Genomic DNA, 7,480 nt, shown 5'->3' with positions numbered 1-7,480 from the left:
ATGATCCTTGATGATCGTATAGATGCCTCAAAAGAAACCAATAAAATATAATGAAAACCATTTGTCACTGATAGATGTGTGCAAAGGCATTGCTAATTTTGAGAACCAAATAAAAATTTTAAAAAATCTTTCTAAAGACACCGCAAGCCTTTACTTTTATGAGATGAGAATGACAATAATCTGTATCCCTTCCTTGTTCTTTTTAGTTGACCTTTGTAAATAGAAAGGCTACTTACAAATAAGGTTATAGTGATCCTGGTTCAAATATTTCTGACCTCCTAGGTGAATGTGAGATGAAAGTAAGACTTTATCAGAGACTTGGTTTGAATTGGGCTCTGTGAAGCCATAGCTAAATATGAGACTGAATGTGAGTGGCTGGTCAGTAGCTGTGAATTAATAGAAAAAAAAAGTAAAATTAATATTAAAATTCTTGAGATCTGATTTATTCATTTATTGAGACTAATCAGATTTGATCCCTGCCCTCCTGAATGAGGACATTCAAGACAGTGAAGTCAGAAGGTAGAACCTGAGGACAAAAACCCCAAGGCAGAAATATACTGAGAGAGACTTGTAAAGTCACAGAAAAAGCAAAGAGTGGATACCCAAAAAGAAAGGGATTCCTTATTGCTTTTGTTGTCTATTAGCCTTTTGAACGTGACACAGTATGAAATCTAAAACATCTGGAAGTAAATTAAAAAATTCTGTCAATTATACAGGAATTAACGTAATTTCTAAAATCCTAGTTCAGTACCGTTTATAACTGAGTGAATTTATTGAGCGTTCCTTTAGATATTTGACCTTGTTTGTAGTCAAAAAATATTTAACTAATTAAACTTAGTCACAAAGAAAGGAGGTTACCATTAATAATTTGACATCAGGCATTGTTTCAATGGAGCCATTTATTCCAATTCACCCTGAAAAAATCACAAATGATCAGTCCTACAGTACTTTCATTAGCTAATCATTATTTCAGGCAGCCTGCTGACAAAGAAAAATCTTTACCTTTTTATTTTACAGCCTCCACATTTTCTCTCTGCCAGATGGGTGCTTACCTAATTGCAAAGCAGATTGTGTCTGTGTCTACAAAAGTGAATTGAATTGGAGACTTGAACATTAATCTAGAGGCCATATGTGTGTATGTTGTCCTAAGTAAATATGACAACAGCATCCAACCATCATTAAGCTCTCCTCATCTAACGGTAGAGTTCTATTTGCATTAATTCATCTATACCTTGATACTTTTCTAAGTGTAAAGTTAGATTAGCTATATCAGTGTCAGCCAGGGTCCTTATTAAATGAATATTGGTGGGCCTCACTCAATATCTGCATTGTCAGAATCTCTGAAGTTGAAACCTGGAGAATCTGAATTTTTAACAAACACCCCCAAAGAGTCTCCTGAACAGTGTTAAAGACAAAAATTATTCATGTCACCTGTTAAAGAATGGTAAAGCAGACTTTATTCAGGGGACTAGTATGATGGAGTTTTGCAAGAGGGCGGACAGCTTAAATCTGAATACAACATGAACAAGTGGAGCTTTAAAGCCGAGGAGCAAAAATAACCAAAAGTTAACGTCAGGGGTAAGAGAGATGCTGGCTAAATCAACTTGACAGAATTTTTGCTGAAGGTAGGCCAGGGCGATAAGATAATAAGGGATAAGGAATTTTTTTTTCTTTTTTTTTAGGTAAGGCAACCCTTGGTTGACCTCACAGATTAAAGGACTTTGTCATTTTACAATCCCTTAATTTTTATTTTTTATGCCTACAGCACCTGGTCTTCCTAGGCAGTCTCCCATTCAAGTACTAACCAGGCCCGACCCTGCTTAGCTTCTGAGATCAGCCGGGATCGGGCTTGTTCAGGGGAGCATGGCCATAGAATGGGATAAGGAATTTGAACTGATATCAAGCTTGGTCAGATACCAAGGGTAGGGGATGAAGAATTTCATCAGATATCATGGGTGGGGGATTTTCACTGAATTGACCCAACATGACATTTGCTAAAACTAGACTAAAGGGGCCAAGGGCAGAGCCCAGGGGCAAGGGCTAGTCAAAAAGAGCCTCACTAAAGTTTGGTTAAGGAGATAGTTTCTGTCAACAGTAAAGTCCAAAATGAGGTAGGTCAGGGATTTTGTGCCACCTCCCTCCACCCCCAAGGAATATTTGGCAATGTCTATAGACAGTTTTGATTGTCATGACTTTGGTTAGAAGGCAGTTGCTACTAGACAGAGGACAGGGATGCTGTTAAACATCCTAAAATGAACAGGGCAGTGTCAACAACAAAAATTATGTAGTCTATATGCAAATACGGATTTTTTGGTTGAGAAATCCTGTTTTACAGTGATGAATAATGTGTAATGGCAAACCGCAGAACACGCTGAGATTTCTGTCTTATTATCTATCGAAAACAGACCATTTACCTGAATGCAACAGAAAATCAAACTTGGCTCAAATTTTACCTGAAATTTACCTACATCCTCCTTTACATTTGAAGGCTTTTAACTTTATTTTCCATTCTAATAGTTCTTTTATAGGTAATGGCAGGGCCAGCTTCCTGGTGCGCAAACTGAACAGACCCACAAGACCCCACACTTACAAGGGCTCATGCTTGCCTTAATGGTGCGCTGCTATTGCTACATGCTGCTTAATAAATATTTAGTAAGGAATTCCACATTTTCAATTTGTACTGGGCTCTGAAAATTTATGTAGCTTGTTCAGGATGATGGTGTATTTCCGTATGAACTTTTGATTTTCAATGAATTATTCTAAATAGCATATAATAATGTAAAAAAGAATATTAAGGATTAATTCTGCTGAGGTAAACTTCAAACTTCTCTTAGAAAGTAATCTGAAAATCAGATGGTATTAGGAAAAAATGATTAGTCAGTTAAGGAATTTTAAGTCATTTTATAGAAAACAGTTCAAAACTAAGATCAAAGGTAATCAGAGCAGTTTAGGATAGTAAAAGAATGTATAGTCTTTTTCTCTCTTCAAAAAATAAGCTAGGAAAGAAACTGGACTGAGAGAAATATTTAGATGATTCTCATCTATATTTATCTCACTTTCTGCTCATGAAGGGAAAGCAGAAATTGTGTCAAAAAAAAAAAAAGATACTGTCTTTTGTTTCCATTCTATGTCACAGGCCCTCCTCTATCAGGTGATTGAGGGAGGCTATGAATTACAATTTATAGCCCTCTCTGTGTAGGAAAATGTGAGAGTTAGACCAAGAAGTTGGCTCTGATAAATTCAAAAAGTTTAGATATAGAATAAAATGTAGATCAACTTCAAGAGAGAAGTAGGAAGAAGTAATGGGTATTAGGCTCAAAGTTACTAGAATATACTTGGTAACTTTACTTGGTGTACCTTTAATTAAAATTTACTCTATTATTTTTATATATAATACTTTATGTTTGCAATACCTAAGTGAGGTCATACTTTTTTTGTGTAAAAATATTTAAAATAAGTGACAGAAATTCTACAACCCAGAAATCACAGCTTCTAGTTTTATGTCCCGCCACTATTTGTGATTCTGTATTCAACTTGCTCGAAGCTCAGAGTATATGGTCCTTATTATTGAATGCCAACCAAATTTGCTTGCTGATTTTTTTCTTTTTAAAAAAAAAATTTATTTACTTTATTTTATGGTGACATTGGTTAACAAAATCCAATAAGTTTCAGATGTACATTTTAACAGTAAGACATATATATATTTACACTGTGTATTCACCTCCCATAGATTTATTTCTGTCACCACATATTTGACTCCCTTTATCCTGTCACTTGCTGATTTTTTTGTTGTTTATTTCATTTTTTAGAAGAATTCTGGCACACTTGTGAGCTTGTTCTTAAGAGACCTTTAAAGGGTCTTCTTTTTCCCTGACTTATAGCTGCTCTCCATTTCTACTTTGACTTTAAGCATTTTTGAATCACCACAACAAATGTTGAATATTTTCAGTCTACTGATCTTTTCTACTCTCAGGCAATGGACTAGAGCTGCAGGAACAATCATAAGGTTTTCTTCTTCAGAGTGCCAAATTACTGTGCAAAGTCTTGAGTTCTACTATTCAAAGAATTGCACTATTACTCAAAGAATTCAAAAGCTGAAAATTACACTTAAAATCTATAGGTGATACTTATACTACATTTATATCTTACAACTTTCAGGAAGATTGCATGTCATTAATGCTTCACTGGCTACCAGCTGCATCTGGCACTCCATGCTGTATCCTCATTTCAAAGCCCCAAAGAACAGGCTGCTCTTCTTGAAACTCTTGCCAATTGCCTTGATAATTAGTGAGTCACTCAGCAGTTTGCTACCGAACAGAAATATTCCATGGGAGCTTTCATATTTTTCTCCATCTGAGAAAAATATTTTTGGTTGCCTTTTGGAACTCCTGGGTGCTAACTAATTGTTTTATCAGTTTTAAAATCCAATCATACTTCTGCAAAGACTCTGCTGAGTTTTCTATCATTTTGTCAACTGACTTCTATGGAACATCTACTTTGCACAAAGCACAAGTGGTAGCTGGCTATGTTTTCCAAAATATATGTTAGAATACATGGTCTAACAAGAATGAGTATGTTATTTAATATCAATAATGTAGTAGAATAATGAAAGCAGTCAAATATTGCTAATGAGAATTTAATCTGTCCAATCTTCCTGAGCAAAAAACCAACAATATATATCAAATGCCTTAAAGAGTCATTTTATTCTTTGCCATAGTAAATTTATTTCTGGATATCTATTAAGGAAATAATCAGATATACAGACAAAAATTATTCTTGCTTTTGTGAATTTTAGTTTTTGATACTGTTGAAAATAGAATAATCTTAAGTGCCATATATTAGAAAATGCTTACGATGCCAAAATGATTAAATAAAATGTTATATAAACATTAAGTTGCTTAATGGTAGAGTGCATTTAATATAATATTAAGAAATGAAATGCGAATTTTAAAAATACATATATATCTAAAGTAATTTTTAAAACAAAGAAAAATATATGGTCAGGGTTTGGTCAAGAAATAGAAAGCTCTATGTATTCCAGGAATTAAGGGTTTCATTTTGGATTTAGTTTTTCCAAAAAGAGCTATTATAATTCTCAGTAATCTCAGAGAAGCTCTAACCAATTACTCAGTCAACAGCAGTCAAATGAATAGTTCTTCAGTGCTCACTGACAGAGCCATGTCTAATCTCATGAGTGTTCCTAAGTTTCTCTGCCATTTCTTCCAAAGAATAACAGCCTCTAGAGGTTTTCCTCAGCTCTTCAAATCCCGTCTCTCACTTAGGAAACTCTAACTCAGATTCACAGGGGGAAAGGAATTTCAGGAAATATAGTTCTCAGGTTCTCAGAGGGAACTTCAGAAGTGATGGTGAAACCCTAAATTCACAGCTAACAATCTTGCACAGTAATATAAGGTTTACAGAGTTTATTTCTAGATAATGAAATTGTAGTGGAAGAGGCTATTACAGTCTTCTTAATATTTGTCTTAGTTTCTATATCTCTCACAGGTTGACTGTGTCAATTTTATAGTTTAAAAACTGTTTATGTTTAAAATGAGTATGGGAAATGAAACAGAAGGTTGGAAATTAGGGCTTTTGAGGGAAATCAGATATTTTTTAAATTAAAGTGTGTCAGCATCTCAGAGGTTTAGTAGGTACTTCCTGAGAAATCTCATCTGTTGCTATTTCAAAATCTAAAACACAACCATTTCTTCAGTTATGAATATACTGTTTCTGCTCAAAGGTTAGTAAAAAATATTTACTATGGACCTGCAGAAATAAAGCCTCTCTCACTCCTACTCTGTAAAGTAGTTTTAGGAATCAGGCACAGGTCTCATACCTCCATTTTGATAACTAAGTAACAAATGTAGCAGTCGGAAATGGGAGAGGAGGGAGGCAGTTGTTAAGTAGTTTTCAGGACAGGACACAAGCCTTTTCTACATGTATGTCAGGACTTAAGTTTGGGATTATAAAACCCAGGAGAAATTTTGCTAAATGCTTTAACACACAGCGCCTTGAACAGAATAGCCCAGGAGCTTAATTCCTCTGAATTCTTAAACTCTACTTCTGCTGGGAGGTTGACCTTTGGCATCAGTGACTGGAGCAGGGACAAGCCTAATTCTATAGACTGCTGTGGGAAGATACAAAAGAAAAAATTCTAGGGATTTCAAAGTAGTTGAAGAAAGTAAAATCCACCAAGTATGCAGATGAAATTATGTGAATAATTATGCAGCTTTACACACTGAGAAATGCTAAGGCATTAGTCAGGGGTCCCTAACCCCTGGGTCATGGACAGGTACTGGGCCTGTTAAGAACCAGGTCGTGTCACAGTGGTGAGTGGTGGGTGAGACAGCAAAGCTTCATCTGTATTTGCAGCTGCTCCCCAGCGCTAGCATCACTGCCTCAGCTCCATCTCAGATCATCAGGCATTAGATTCTCACAGGAGCACTGGTCTCTGGTGCCAAAACGGCTGGATCCACTGCTAAGGCAATTGCTGGTCCTCTGGGCTTCAAGAGCTAATGATGAGAAACTAGCCGAGGGCACTTAGAGGAGTCTTTTAGCTATGTGAAACCTCAAAACACTCATCTGTAAGAAAAAGGTGTTTGATCACATGCTTTCAAATTTCTTTCCAGCTCTGGCATTCTAGGTCTCTGTGACTCCATCACAGCTAGGACCTGGATGAAATGCCAAACTTGGAAATATTGTCTTCTGTTCCTCTCGCCATGCATCTTACTCTTCTCTTTCTGCTCTATTGCCCTTAAGTTCTATCCCAAAGCACACTCTACTTGGGATTTTTCCAACAGCCTAACCTTAGTCAGAGTTCATCAGCTCAGGGTCTCTTCCATTTCTAATATGATACATAATATGTGCTGCTGCGATGGTGTGAGCTAATGAGGTAAAAGTCTTGCCAGATGGCATATTTGCATTTTAACGGGGGCCTTCTGGAAACAATGCCTTAGTACAAAGGAGTGCTATAATGGGTGAGAATGCTATCAAACAAGGTAGCTTTTTTAAGGAGAAAGACCATGTATAATAAAAGGTAAGTCAATCAGAGTTTACCAAACTAAAACTGTATTCTTATTTTGAGCTCACAATACAGTGACAGGGATATTATTTTTTAAAATCTTTTAGGCATTGACTTGTACCTGAAATGAGGATATTTTCTTTCTTTTGGTGGCAAATTTTCATGTTTTTAATAAAGCTAGTAGACAGAGAATTAAGCAAATATCACACACTCTGATTAAAAGGTAAGCACGATGCTAAGCTACTGCTAAAATAAAAGGCAACCAGTAGATATTTCAGCTTGTATAAAAAGACATTTTCTACATACTATATTTTATTTTGATTCACAGATTAAAGTTGGTATATAATCTGAGATGTCTCTTAAAACTTCATGTAAAATTAACAGAAATACAAAGGACAGTGGTTTGTAATTAACTGGTAGCATACAGTTAATTAGATATTAAAATAAATTTTACATGTG

At 35.6% G+C, this 7,480-nt stretch overlaps 1 pseudogene; it reads right to left on the bottom strand.

Annotated features, from left to right (window-relative positions):
- Positions 1 to 1,756: 1,756 nt before the first annotated feature.
- Positions 1,757 to 1,875, bottom strand: LOC111745385 (annotated as a pseudogene).
- Between the last annotated feature and the right edge of the window lie 5,605 nt (positions 1,876 to 7,480).

This window comes from Pteropus vampyrus, unplaced genomic scaffold (assembly GCF_000151845.1).
Source record: "Pteropus vampyrus isolate Shadow unplaced genomic scaffold, Pvam_2.0 Scaffold153, whole genome shotgun sequence".
Lineage (NCBI taxonomy): Eukaryota > Metazoa > Chordata > Mammalia > Chiroptera > Pteropodidae > Pteropus > Pteropus vampyrus.
The sequence above is the reverse complement of the archived record's forward strand: the minus strand, read 5'-3'. Positions and strand labels throughout refer to the sequence as shown.